This window comes from Salmo trutta, chromosome 39 (assembly GCF_901001165.1).
Source record: "Salmo trutta chromosome 39, fSalTru1.1, whole genome shotgun sequence".
Lineage (NCBI taxonomy): Eukaryota > Metazoa > Chordata > Actinopteri > Salmoniformes > Salmonidae > Salmo > Salmo trutta.
In genome coordinates, this window is record NC_042995.1 from 4,281,593 (window position 1) to 4,297,158 (window position 15,566).

Consider the following 15,566-nt stretch of genomic DNA (forward strand, 5'->3'; position numbering starts at 1 on the left):
GAGAAAGAGAAAGAAAGAGAGAAAACGAGAGAGAGACAGAGAGAAGGAGAGTAAGACACAGAGACAGAGAGAAGGAGAGTGAGACACAGAGACAGCAAGAGAGAGACAGCCCAAGAAAGAGAAGTAGAGAGAGAGAAAGAGGGAAGGAGCGAAAGAAAGAGAGCTAGACCTGTTAGCCCCATCAGACAACTGTATGAGGATGAGGTGGCTGTGAGGTCTCCTGTCCCACTCTGACAGCAGCAGCCTGGGGAGCAGCAGAGGAATCAATCCTCCCTCCAACTCACTCCTGATCCTTTGTCTTTCTCTCACTTTAACTTTGTTCACCAGCTCTCCTCTCCATTCCTCCCTCCTTCACCTCTCCTCTCCCCTCCCCTCTGCTCTCCTCTCTTCTCCATCCTCTCCCCTCCCCTCTTCCTGTATGTGCTGTTCATCTGGCCTTGTCCGATGTGATTTATACCATCACAAACACAACTCCACTCCCAGCAGTCTAAATACCTGCCCTGCAAAGGTCAGCGCCTCTGCCAATACTCCCGTTGTCCTGCCCATGTTATGAGCTGATCGATGTGTGTGTGTGCCTGGCCTTTTCCAGCATTCCTTCACACATAGACGCTCTCTTTACAGAGCGAGGCTACAGGAGTCACCCTGAGTTATTTGGTTGTAGCTCTCAGCCTCCAGAGGGGGGAAACAAACGGTGATCCCGATGACCTCAGCAGTACACAGTTCACAGAGCTGGGTTGAATAGGACGTCGTAATGGAGGCCAGGGTCAACGAGGGGTCAATGAGGGATCAAGAGGGTCACAAACAAGCTGAGGAGAGGCCGACTTTCTGCTGGGAAGGCTTTGGTACCTTCACAATACACGGTGATCTCAAACTTAGACTATTTCCTGTTGTTAACACTGGGAACTGTGAGCGGTCGCATATTTTAGGCCAGACTTTTGTGGAGAGGCACGATATTCTTGTTAAGCTTGAGCTGAATTGAATGTTTGAAACCCTCCAGGAACTGAACTCCTAATCTAATTTACAATAAAGGTATTCTATTCTATTCTATACATATTTAAATCCATGGACATAACTGATATAAATAAATGATGATAAATGATGTCACAGTATCAGGGGTGTAAAGTACTTAAGTAAAAATATGTTGAAGTACTAAAGAAATGTTTTGGGGTATCTGTACTTGACTTTTCTATTTATATTTATGACAACTTTTACTCCACTACATAAGAAAAGATGTACTTTTTACTCCCATACATTTTCCCTGGCACACAAAAGTACATTTCGAATGCTCAGGCAGGACAGCAATATGGTCAAATTCACACACCTATCAATATAACGCGTTGTAATCCCTACTGCCTCTGATCAGGAGACTCATTATGTCTGTGTTGGAGAGTGCCCGTCTGTCCGTAAATATAAAAAACAACCTGTGTAGTCTGGTTTGCTTAATATAAGGAATTTGATGTATAGCATTTACTTTTTTAGTATGACAATTCAGTACTTTTCCCACCACTCTACTTAAGTACATTTAAAATCAGATACTTTAAGACTTTTACTCAAGTAATATTTTACTGGGTGACATTCCCTTTGACTTGAGTTATGTTTCATTAAGGTATCTTTACTTTTACTCAAGTATGACTATTGAGTACTTTTCCAACTACTGCAGTGTGAGAAATATACCATCCAAGAGACCAGTCTAAGGGACTTTGGCTTCTGTCGTCAATGCTCTCTTTACAATAACACTGGTAACACTTTACCCTGCAGTTACAAAGCAGTTACTATGTAACGACATGTTAATAATAAAATGTTATTACCGGTGGTTACATAAGGTGTTACCATAACACATATTTCTCCTTCCCCTCTCTATCCACTAGAGTACCATAATCCACCATAAAATATATATAACAGCATGTTAAGTTATATTCACTCTCATCACCATTAAACCAAACCCAGGCTCATTTAGGATCTCTCAGAAGAGAGATGTACAGTACGGCCACGGGCTAGACAGGATAGTGATGAGAATAAGGAACATGATGGATGTCAGAGACAACTTCATGTATTATACAGTTCAGCAATAAATATTTTCTATATCCCGTGCCATACAAAACTGACGTAGGAATTCTGAATTCCATGCCATTCGTTTGAGACATCATCCACGTAACTTTCAAGGATATTTTATTAAGAATATGACTCCACATATCTGCATAACTTTCAAGCTATTTTATTTTAGATATCCACATAACTGTCAAGTTATTTTATCAACTGTACCTTCAGAAAGTATCTATACCCCTTGGCTTATTGCACATTTTGTTGTGTTACAAGCCTGAATTCAAAACAAATTAAATATATTTGGTCTCACCAATTTACACACAATACCCCATAATTAAAAAAGTGAAATTATGTTTTTAGAAATTGTTGCAAATGTATTTAAAATTAAATACAGAAATATCTAATTTACACAAGTATTCCCTCCCCTGAGTCAATACATGTTAGATTCACCTTTGGCAGTGATAACAGCTGTGAATCTTTCTGGGTAAGTCTCTAAGAGCTTTGCACACCTGGATTATACAATATTTGCACATCATTCTTCAAGCTCAAACAAGTTGTTTGTTGATCATTGCTAGACAGCCATTTTCAAGTCTTGCCATAGATTTTCAAGCATATATAAGTAAAAACTGTAACTAGGCCACTCTGGAACATTCAATGTCATCTTGGTAAGCAACTCCCGTGTATATTTGGCCTTGTGTTATAGGTTATTGTCCTGCTGAAAGGTGAATTTGTCTCCCTGTGTGTCATGTGTCAGTGTGTGGCAGGTCAGACAAAGTCAGGCGCAGGACACAGAACTGAGTAAAAACGTAACTTTACTCAAAAATAAACCAACAATATATTCCACGCTGGGCAACACACCAGCTCACAGAAATACCGACCCCTTAACAACGAACAAACACGCACAAAAACCATGGTGAAAACAGAGGGTTAAATAATGAGAGAATTGAAACCAGGTGTGTAAAACAAAGACAAAACAAAAGGAAAATGAAAAGTGGATCGGCAATGGCTAGAAGGCCGGTGACGTCGACCGCCGAACGCCGCCCGAGCAAGGAGAGGGACCAACTTTGGCGTAAGTCGTGACAGTACCCCCCTTGAAGTGCGGCTCCAGCAGTGCACCGACACCGGCCTCGGGGACGACCCGGAGGACGAGGCGCAGGACGACCCGGGTGGAGACGGTGAAATTCCTGCAGTAACGATGGGTCCAGAATGTCCTCCACCGGCACCCAGCATCTCTCCTCCGGACCGCACCCCTCCCACTCCACGAGGTACTGAAGGCCCCTCGCCCAACGCCTTGAGTCCATGATGGCTTGCACAGTATACGCCGGGGCCCCCTCGATGTCCAGAGGGGGCGGAGGAACCTCCCGCACCTCAGACTGCTGGAGCGGACCAGCCACCACTGGCCTGAGGAGAAACAGATGGAACGAGGGGTTAATACGGTAATCAGGGGGGAGCAGTAACCTATATCAAACCTCGTTCAGTCTCCTCAGGACTTTAAATGGCCCCACAAACCACGGACCCAGCTTCCGGCGGGGCAGGCGAAGGGGTAGGTTTCGGGTCGAGAGCCAGACCCGGGGGCCTCACTGCGGTGGCGGTCGGCGCTCGCCTTCTGCCGCCTGATGGCCCGTTGCAGGCGCACATGGGCAGCGTCCCATGTCTCCTCCGAGCGCCGAAACCATTCATCCACCACAGGTGCCTCGATCTGGCTCTGATGCCACGGTGCCAGGACCGGCTGATAACCTAGTACACATTGAAAAGGAGATAGGTTAGTGGAGGAGTGGCGGAGGGAGGTTAGTGGAGGAGTGGCAGAGGGAGTTTTGGGCCATCTCCGCCCAGGGGATGAAAGCCGCCCACTCCCCCGGCCGGTCCTGGCAATAGGACCGCAGAAACCTACCCACATCCTGGTTAACTCTCTCCACCTGCCCGTTACTCTTGGGGTGAAAACCTGAGGCAAAGGCTGACCGAGACCACCAGGCGTTCCATAAACACCCTCCAGACCCTAGACGTGAACTGGGGACCCCGATCAGAAACTATATCCTCAGGCACCCCGTAGTGCCGCAAGACGTGGGTGGACAGGGCCTCTGGAGTCTGTAGACCCGTAGGGAGACCGGGCAAAGGAAGGAGACGGCAGGACTTAGAAAACCGATCCACAACGACCAGGATCATAGTGTTTCCCTGTGACGAAGGAAGATCCGTCACGAAATCCACCGATAGGTGTGACCACGGCCGCTGTGGAACGGGTAGGGGTTGTAATTTCCCTCTGGGCAGGTGTCTAGGTACCTTGCACTGTACACACACCGAGCAGGAGGAAGCATAAACCCTCATGTCCTTAGCTAAAGTGGGCCACCAGTACTTCCCACTAAGACAGTGCACTGTCCGACCGATGCCAGGTCGACCAAAGGAGGTCAAACGATCGCGGACATCAGACGGAATGTACAGATGCCCAACTGGACACTGGGTGGGAGTGGGATCTGTACGTAACGCCTGCTCGATGTCCGCGTCCACCTCCCATACCACCGGTGCCACCAGGCAAGAAGCCGGAAGTATGGGAATGGGATCCGTGGACCGCTCCTCTGTGTCATACAGCCGGGACAGTGTGTCTGCATTCGTGTTCTGGGAACCTGGTCTGTAGGATAGGGTGAAAACAAAACGGGTGAAAAACGTGGCCCACCTTGCCTGGCGAGGGTTCTGTCTCCTCGCTGCCCATATGTACTCCAGATTGCAGTGGTCAGTCCAGATGAGGAAAGGGTGTTTAGCCCCCTCAAGCCAATGCCTCCACGCTTTCAGAGCCTTTACGACAGCCAGTAACTCCCGGTCCCCCACATCATAGTTACGCTCCGCCGAGCTGAGCTTCTTCGAAAAGAAAGCGCAGGGGCAGAGTTTGGGTGGCGTACCCGAGCGCTGAGACAGCACAGCACCTATCCCAGCCTCGGACACGTCCACCTCCACTATGAACGCCAAAGAGGGATCCGGATGAGCCAGCACAGGAGCCGAGGTAAACAGAGCCTTCAGGTGACCAAAAGCCCTGTCCGCCTCAGCCGACCACCGCAGCCGCACCGGTCCTCCCTTCAACAGTGAGGTAATGGGAGCGGCTACCTGACCAAAACCCCGGGTAAACCTCCGGTAGTAGTTGGCAAACCCTAGAAACCGCTGCACCTCCTTTACCGTGGTGGGAGTCGGCCAATTACACACGGCTGAAATGTGGTCACTCTCCATCTCCACCCCTGAAGTTGAAATGTGGTACCCTAGGAAGGAGACGGACTGTTGGAAGAACAGACATTTCTCAGCCTTGACATACAGGTCATGCTCCAACAGTCGACCAAGTACCCTGCGCACCAGGGACACATGCTCGGCGCGTATAGCAGAGTATATCAGAATGTCATCGATATACACCACTACACCCTGCCCGAGCAGGTCCCGGAAAATCTTGTCTACAAAGGATTGGAAGACTGATGGAGCATTCATCAGCCCGTATGACATGACGAGGTATTCATAGTGCCCAGAGGTGGTACTAAATGCCGTCTTCCACTCATCCCCCTTCCGGATACGCACCAGATTGTACGCGCTCCTGAGATCCAACTTTGTGAAGAAGCGCGCCCCGTGTATTGACTCGATCGCACTGGCTATGAGAGGCAGCGTGTAACTGTACCTCACAGTGATCTGATTGATCCCTCGATAGTCAATACACGGGCGTAAACCACGCTCCTTCTTCTTCACAAAAAAGAAACTCGAGGAGACAGGTGAAGTGGAAGGCCGAATGTATCCCTGCCCTAGAGATTCGGAGACATATGTTTCCATAGCCGCCGTCTCCTCCTGTGACAGAGGATACACGTGACTGCTGGGAAGTGCTGTGTCTACCATGAGATTTATAGCACAATCCTCCCCGTCGATGAGGTGGTAATTTAGTCGCCCTCTTCTTACAGAAGGCGAGAGCCAAATCGGCAAATTCAGAGGGGATGTGCACAGTGGAGACCTGGTCTGGACTCTCCACCGTAGTAGCACTGATGGAAACACCTACACACCTCCCTAAGCACCTACGTGACCATCCCTTGAGAGCCCTCTGTTGCCATGAAATAGTCGGGTCATGATAGGCCAACCAGGGAAGGCCCAACACCACGGGAAACGCAGAAGAATCAATCAGGAAGAGACTAATTCTCTCCTCATGACCCTCCTGCGTTATCATACATAGTGGGGCAGTAGTCTCCCTAATCAGCCCTGACCCTAAAGGACGACTATCTAAGGCATGTACAGGGAAGGGCACATCAACAGGAACAATAGGGATCCCTAATCTAAGTGCAAATGAACGGTCAATAAAGTTCCCAGCTGCGCCTGAATCTACTAGCGCCTTATGCTGGGAATGTGGGGAAAACTCAGGAAATTCTATAGACACACATGTGCGCAACAGGGAGATCTGGGTGAATCGGGTGCCCACTCACCTGGGATGATCCACCAGTGCCCTGCTTGCTGCCTCGACTCCCTGGGGAACCTCCCCAGCACCGACCAACAGTGTGCCCTCTGCGGCTACATGTGGTACAGGAAGTGCCCCCCCCCCCCTCCAGTCGCCCTCATAGCAGCACCTCCGAGCTCCATAGGTGTAGGATCGGAGGTGCTGGGGGATGGAATGGACGAGCCCCGATCTGGACGTCTGTGGGAGGCCAACAGGTTATCCAGCCGGATGAATAAATCTACCAGCTGGTCGAGGTTAAGGGTGGTGTCCCTGCAAGCCAGCTCCCGACGAACGTCCTCACGCAGACTGCACCGGTAATGGCTGATCAGGGCCCTCTCATTCCATCCCGTGCTGGCAGCCAGGGTTCTGAAGTCCAGTGCGAAGTCCTGTGCGCTCCTCATCCCCTGTCTGAGATGGAACAAGCGTTCCCCAGCCGCTCTCCCCTCAGGTGGATGATCGAAGACCGCCCGGAAGCGGCGGGTGAAATCCTCATAGCAGACCGATGCTGCGTCTACTCCTCCCCAGACGGCGTTGGCCCACTCAACAACTTTCCCCGACAAACAGGAGATGAGGGCGGACACGCTCTCGTGTCCCAAGGGAGCCGGGTGAATGGTCGCCAGGTAGAGCTCCAACTGGAGCAGGAACCCCTGGCACCCGGCAGCCGTCCCATCATATGCCCTCTGGAGTGAGAGCCGAATCCCACTGGGTCCAGGTGACGGAGGGGTGGACAGTGGTGTGGGTTGGGTTGGGATGAAGTTGATGGGGGTGTGGGAAAACCCCCTCTCTCCCATCGCTCCATGGTGTGCAGCACGCGATCCATGGCTGTGCCAAGATTTTGGAGCATCGTCGCGTGCTGCTGTACGCGCTCCTCCACTGGTGACGGAGGACTGGGTGCATCTGCTGACTCCATAATTTTGGTGCGTGTTTCTGTCATGTGGACGAAGTCAGGCGCAGGACACAGAACTGAGTAAAAACGTAACTTTACTCAAAAATAAATCAACAATATATTCCACGCTGGGCAACACACCAGCTCACAGAAATACCGACCACTTAACAACGAACAAACACGTACAAAAACCATGGGGAAAACAGAGGGTTAAATAATGAACATGTAATTGGAGAATTGAAACCAGGTGTGTAAAACAAAGACAAAACAAAAGGAAAATGAAAAGTGGATCGGCAATGGCTAGAAGGCCAGTGACATCGACCGCCGAACGCCGCCCGAGCAAGGAGAGGGACCGACTTGGGCGGAAGTCATGACACTGTGTCTGTTAAAAAGTAGACTGAACCAGGTTTTGTGCTTAGCTCTACTCTGTTTATTTTTATCCTAAAAAACTCCCTAGTCCTTGCCGATGACAAGCATACCCATAACATGATGCAGCCAACACCATGAGGTATTGTGTTAGATTTGCTCCAAACATAATGCTTTGTATTCAGGACATAAAGTTAATTTCTTTGCCACATTTTTTAGCAGTTTTACTTTAGTGCCTTATTGCAAACAGTATGAATGTTTTGAAATATTTTTTATTTTGTACAGGCTTCCTTCTTTTCACTCTGTCATTTAGGTTGATATTGTGGAGTAAGTATAATGTTGTTGATCCATCCTCAGTTTTCTCCTATCACAGCCATTAAACTCTAACTGTTTTAATTCACCATTGGCCTCATGGTGTATCTTTGTAGTGACTGGGTGTATTGACGCACCATCCAAAGTGTTATTAATAACACCATGCTCAAAGGGATATTCAATGTTTGCCTTTTTTTTACCCATCTACCAATAGGTGCCTTTATTTGTGAGGCATTGGAAAACCTTTCTGGTCTTTGTGGTTGAATCTGTGTTTGAAATTCACTGCTCGACTGAGGGACCTTACAGATATTATTGCACACAGAATGAGTCCATGCAATTTATTATGTGACTTAAGCCCATTTTTACTCTTGAACTTATTTAGGCTTGCCATAACAAAGGGGTTGAATCCTTATTGACTCAAGGCACTTCAACTTTTCATTTGTATTTTTTTTTTAAATAACATAATTCCAATTTTACATTATGGGTTATTGTGTGTAGGTCAGTGACACAAAATCTCAATCTTCAGGCTGTAACACAACAAAATGTGGAAAAAGGGGTGTGAATACTTTCTGAAGGCACTGTAATTAAATGCACTATGAATACATATATTCAGTGGGTGTTACATCCTGATGAGCTACTAAAGAACCAGATACAGCAGCTGCAGTGGAACGGAACAGGGCTTCTCTGCTCCCGGCAGTAGGGCTGATCTGCTAGGGATAGACTGCTACTGTCCCGTATTTGGTAGTGTACTCAAATCACAGCCACTGCAGCTGTGTGATCCCAGGGCACATTCCCCTAAACCTTATAAACCCTTCTTATACAACGGCATTAGCAGAGAGAAAGACAGAGAGAGAGAGAAAAAAACCTGGCTCCCTGTAGAGGAAAGGCTGTTCAATCACTGCACCACAGCAGAACCTGAGACAGAGCTGTATTTCCTGACAAAATGTCAGAAACATAAAACAATTAGAGAGTGTCATTTCCCCAAATTTGAAACCCTTATTCAAGGTCTCAAAGACCTCACTGATGCGAATAGGCTTCCCATCCTGTTGGGGGAGGACGCAGAGAGCTGTAGGTTGGCTGCGCACTACATTGCTGCCTGCCATAAGATGAGGGACAGTGTCTGACAGACCTTCCAACATGTCCTCTATATTGTTATTGTTCAATAGTTATTTTGACCTTTGGTTATTGCTGTTACTGTTGTCAATATCGATTACTATTATTTTAATATTTTAAATATCCAAAGTAAGCGTTTGGCAAGATGTACATTGTTATGTCATACCAATAAAGCAAATTTAATTGAATTGAGAGAGAGAGAGAGAGACCTACTAATTTACTAATTTATGTGCTAGAGCAGTCACACAATGTGTTGTTGTCCAATAGGTTGACACTAATTGCCTAAGCTATACAGGTTTAAATCTAATTTCATTATGTGATTTGTTTGTTGAAAATGTAAATGTTCCTCCCCCAATAATCACAGTGACCCTTTATATTAAACAGTCACTTGTCAGTCGGAGGCGAGGGTTGATGTGCAATATTTAGATTTTACATGTGTTTATGTGTTTTACAACTGAAATGTATAAAGTCCAACAGCAATATATGCAATGAATTGTATGTGTAATGTCCAAGCCTCTGTTCTGAAACGTGTCTATATGTCCTTCCTGTTGTTTTTAAATGTCTGATGTACGTATGTTGTCCTTTTGTATATAATGTTGTCATGGTTACAGTATATGTTCACCTGCCCGGGGACTAAGGATGTAAATGAGCTGTTTGCTAAATCTGGTGCAACTCATGTTTTTGTTGCACACTGTCCCTGTCCAAATAAAACTTCAGAAATAAAATAAATAAATGAGATCACTAGGTGTGATTTATTTTAAACTAGCAAAGAACACAGTTATAACCATGTCAGAGACTCAATCTCCATTTTTTGTTGTCGAGTCAAATCTCTGCCAACTGACTACACCCGAATCCTCTCTTCACCCTGAACAAGGCAAGGGCACCACCCTTAGCTCACACAACACATACAATATGTCGCGGATTAGAAGTTGAATTCCAAACGATTTCATCCACCCCTCCCTGGAATGGCTGAGCAGTCTAAGACAGACCACACCGGGTACTGTGGTTCCACACCTTTAGTGGGAGAGTGACCCTCCTTTTTCTGGCCCTCTCTCTCAGGCTGCACAGCAGACACCCAGGAATGCTCCCACAATGAACCTCAGAGACAACAGAAACAACCTGCTGCTGTATCTAATCCCTGTATAGGAAGAGAGGGAGGAAGAGAGGGGAAAGAGAGAGCAAAAGAGCGGGGAAAGAGAGAGAGGAAAAGAGGGGGGGGGACAGAATAGAGTCGCCCTCAGGGTCCAGGCTCAGATCTATGGGCCAGGAAGTGAAGGTAAAGCTAGGATGCTGCATGGGGCTTTAGGGAACCCATTATGAAGCCCAGAGCCACATAGTCATGTCTAGTGGACACAGGGCCTACTGACTTTACAAGGACAGGCCATCAGGCTGCACATATCCTAACTCCTGGAGGTATGTTTCAATGGGTTAATCTGTGTTCAACAGCCTCTCTCTCACTCTCTCTCTCTCTCGAATGATATGAATGTGAACAATATGAATAATATTTGAATGCTAAGCGAAGGATTTAGCATATGATCATATTCAGGAGATGACATCACCATCCTAATACATGATGTGGTATTAACTAACTAGACTGGAGATGACATCACCGTCCTAATTTTTTATTTATTTTACCGTTATTTTACCAGGTAAGTTGACTGAGAACACATTCTCATTTACAGCAACGACCTGGGGAATAGTTTCAGGGGAGAGGAGGGGGATGAATGAGCCAATTGTAAGCTGGGGATGATTAGACAGCCGTGATGGTATGAGTGCCAGATTGGGAATTTAGCCAGGACACCGGGGTTAACACCCCTACTCTTACGATAAGTGCAATGGGATCTTTAATGACCTCAGAGAGTCAGCATCAGAAGCAAGCCAGCAGTTGGATGCAGGGTGGTATGCTGCTGGCTAATACATGATGTGGTATTAACTAACTAGACTGGAGATGACATCACCATCCTAATACATGATGTGGTATTAACTAACTAGACTGGAGATGACATCACCATCCCAATACACGATGTGGTATTAACTAACTAGACTGGAGATGACATCACCATCCCAATACACGATGTGGTATTAACTAACTAGACTGGAGATGACATCACCATCCTAATACATGATGTGGTATTAACTAACTAGACTGGTGCTGACATCACCATCCTAATACATGATGTGGTATTAACTAACTAGACTGGTGCTGACATCACCATCCTAATACATGATGTGGTATTAACTAACTAGACTGGAGGTGACATCACCATCCTAATACATGATGTGGTATTAACTAACTAGACTGGTGCTGACATCACCATCCTAATACATGATGTGGTATTAACTAACTAGACTGGTGCTGACATCACCATCCTAATACATGATGTGGTATTAACTAACTAGACTGGTGCTGACATCACCATCCTAATACATGATGTGGTATTAACTAACTAGACTGGAGATGACATCACCATCCCAATACACGATGTGGTATTAACTAACTAGACTGGTGCTGACATCACCATCCCAATACATGATGTGGTATTAACTAACTAGACTGGTGCTGACATCACCATCCTAATACATGATGTGGTATTAACTAACTAGACTGGTGCTGACATCACCATCCTAATACATGATGTGGTATTAACTAACTAGACTGGAAGTAAAGCTACTGGGTCAGTCTCTCAGAGTTAACACCTCTGACAAGCCCTGGATTTCTACTGAACAGACTGTCTGTTTCACATGTCCTTTTCTCTTTGGAAAAAGAAGTGCCTCATCATCACATGATTTAGGATTATTCCATCATGATCTTTTTCAGGGAATCTCTCAGTGAAGAAAGGTTACAAAAGTCCCAATGAACACTGAACAATTTGAGCTGAACGTTCTCCTCATTTTAACCACATAGCCTTCAGAACAACCCAGACACGTGCAAAGAATCTCGCCCCGTTCCCTCAACACCCTTGCCAGAACACACAAACTCACCGGAGAAGAAAAATGCAGACATTGAAAGCACCAAATAGTCAGGTGGTACCAGGTCTAGAGAGTGAGAATACACTCCCGATAAACACCCAGTTCACAAAACCCCTCCAAATCATCATCATAATATCAGCCATATTAATCCTGACAGACCACACCTTCCTCCAGGAAACCTATAGGATGTCCTTACCTTGCTCAGTGTGTGTCTGTTGAGGGGAACTATCACTGGAGTTACAGAAGAGTGATACAGACCCCTGAACAGAAGTAAACAGCATGGACTAGGCTTTTATGTGCAGGTGGGTGGAGCTACTGGGGAGGAGACTAGGCTTTATGGTCAGGTGGGTGGAGCTACTGGGGAGGAGACTAGGCTTTTATGTTCAGGTGGGTGGAGCTACTGGGGAGGAGACTAGGCTTTTATGTGCAGGTGGGTGGAGCTACTGGGGAGGAGACTAGGCTTTATGTTCAGGTGGGTGGAGCTACTGGGGAGGAGACTAGGCTTTTATGTTCAGGTGGGTGGAGCTACCGGGGAGGAGACAAGGCTTTTATGTTCAGGTGGGTGGAGCTACCGGGGAGGAGACTAGGCTTTTATGTTCAGGTGGGTGGAGCTACCGGGGAGGAGACTAGGCTTTTATGTTCAGGTGGGTGGAGCTACCGGGGAGGAGACTAGGCTTTTATGTTCAGGTGGGTGGAGCTACCAGGGAGGAGACTAGGCTTTTATGTTCAGGTGGGTGGAGCTACCAGGGAGGAGACTAGGCTTTTATGTTCAGGTGGGTGGAGCTACCGGGGAGGAGACTAGGCTTTTATGTTCAGGTGGGTGGAGCTACCGGGGAGGAGACTAGGCTTTTATGTTCAGGTGGGTGGAGCTACCGGGGAGGAGACAAGGCTTTTATGTTCAGGTGGGTGGAGCTACTGGGGAGGAGACAAGGCTTTTATGTTCAGGTGGGTGGAGCTACTGGGGAGGAGACTATGCTTTTATGTTCAGGTGGGTGGAGCTACTGGGGAGGAGACAAGGCTTTTATGTTCAGGTGGGTGGAGCTACTGGGGAGGAGACAAGGCTTTTATGTTCAGGTGGGTGGAGCTACTGGGGAGGAGACTATGCTTTTATGTTCAGGTGGGTGGAGCTACTGGGGAGGAGACTATGCTTTTATGTTCAGGTGGGTGGAGCTACTGGGGAGGAGTACCCCTCAGAGAAGGTGGGCAGAGAGAGAGGTGAGGTAGCCCCCGAGAGAGTGTGGAAGAGGGAGAGAGAAAGAGAATAGAAGAAAGAGGGAGAGAGAGAAGAGAGGGAGAGAGGTATTCTCCTGAGTAGTAGGGAGACAGAGTCAGAGAGAGAAGAGAGGTGGAGAAAGAGAGTCCAAGAGAGGTGGATAGAGAGAAGAGAGGGGGATTGAGAGAAAAGAGATGGATATAGATAAGAGAGGTGGGACAGAGAGAAGAGAGATGGACAGAAAAGAGAGATGGATAGAGAGAAGAGATGGACAGAGAAGAGAGATGGATAGAGAGAAGAGAGATGGACAGAGAAGAGAGATGATAGAGAGAAGAGAGGTGGACAGAGAGAAGAGAGGTGGAAAGAGAGAAGAGAGGTGGATAGAGAGAAGAGAGATGGATAGATAGAAGAGAGATGGACAGAGAGAAGAATGCTGGATAGAGAGGTGGATAGAGAGAAGAGAGATGGATAGAGAGAAGAAAGGCGGACATAGAGACATGGCAGGTCACTCAAAGGAAATAAATCCAACCTCTAACACTACTCCTGTAAGGAGCTTCTCCTTGATTCTCATTTGATTTCATCTGTTAAAACCACTCTTTGGTGTGATGATTTCCTACGGATAGAAGCTTGGTTCAGTGGAGCAGTGGTGTTTAGGTGAAGTAGAAAAGCTATATCTCCCAGTATCTGTCCACTGGGCCGGCTGCTGATCTCTAGCACAGTACAACTCAGTGGTGCTTCTGCTGCAGAGCTTCACATCAACAGAACACAGCGAGTGAACAGCTGGTTCAGATTTGATGCCATATTGAAACCGTGTTGTAATGTTGTAGTTTGCCATGTCCTTCCCGCGCCATTCCTGTTGATCTAGAAAACATTATCATAACCACCGCCCATTCCTGTTGATCTAGAAAACATTATCATAACCACCGCCCATTCTTGTTGATCTAGAAAACATCATAACCACCGCCCTTCCCGTTTATCTAGAAAACATTATCATAACCACCGCCCATTCCTGTTGATCTACAAAAAATTCCTGTTTATCTAGAAAACATTATCATAACCACCGCCCATTCTTGTTTATCTACAAAAAATTCCTGTTTATCTAGAAACATTATCATAACCCCCACCCATTCCTGTTGATCTACAAAAAAATCCTGTTTATCTAGAAAACATTATCATAACCACCGCCCATTCCTGTTTATCTAGAAAACATTATCATAACCACCGCCCATTCCTGTTGATCTAGAAAACATTATCATAACCACCGCCCATTCCTGTTTATCTAGAAAACATTATCATAACCACCGCCCACTCCTGTTTACCTAGAAAACATTATCATAACCACCTCCCATTCCTGTTTATCTAGAAAACATTATCATAACCACCGCCCATTCCTGTTGATCTAGAAAACATTATCATAACCACCGCCCATTCCTGTTTATCTAGAAAACATTATCATAACCACCGCCCACTCCTGTTTACCTAGAAAACATTATCATAACCACCTCCCATTCCTGTTTATCTAGAAAACATTATCATAACCACCGCCCATTCCTGTTTATCTAGAAAACATTATCATAACCACCGCCCATTTTATTGTCATCTGCATCTGTCTTGCATCCACTATAGGCACACTCCTCACTAAAGTCCTTTCTAATACAAATAGGCTGTCTTCAAGTGCTGCTTCTCTCTCTCTCTCTCTCTCTCTCTGTCTCTCTCTCTCTCTCTCTCACACACACACACACAAATATCAACCTTTTTCTGGCCATTAGCTCTACTGCCCCACCTGTCTCACATTATGGTGTCTGGCAGGAACCACTCACCCTGTTTCTATTGATCTATTATCACTGTATTATCTTCCATTACATATCAAGGAAAAACATTGAACAGCCAGCCACCAGTTGAATGGAAACTTTGACATCATACCTGCCCAGACTTCCTATCCATGTAGTTAACCTGCATGTGCTTACATCTCAAGGCCAAAATGTTATTATGTCAAACAGCGGCCCCAGAAATGTGGTATGCATACGCCATTATATCTCTGCTTCCTGTTGTTTGATCAACTTCCTTTAATCTGTCCCATTGGCAGTTAGTGGGGATGACTAATACGTCAACTGAGCTCACTCCCATACTACAGGAGCCACTGAGTCCAACTTTCAAAACATGATGTGAACATTGGTACATGATAACGACAATATCTGATAGACCACAGATCAACATAC

The 15,566-nt window shown here is 46.5% G+C and overlaps 1 protein-coding gene across 2 annotated transcripts in view; it reads right to left on the reverse strand.

The window, feature by feature from the left end:
- LOC115179156 (collagen alpha-1(VIII) chain) overlaps positions 1–13,369 on the reverse strand; it is a 37,746-nt gene extending 24,377 nt beyond the window's left edge. For both annotated transcript variants that reach the window (XM_029740488.1, XM_029740487.1), the window contains exon 1: positions 12,331–13,369. The gene's annotated coding sequence lies outside the window, so the exon portion shown is untranslated. The remainder of the gene's footprint in view (positions 1–12,330) is intronic.
- Positions 13,370–15,566: the final 2,197 nt, after the last annotated feature.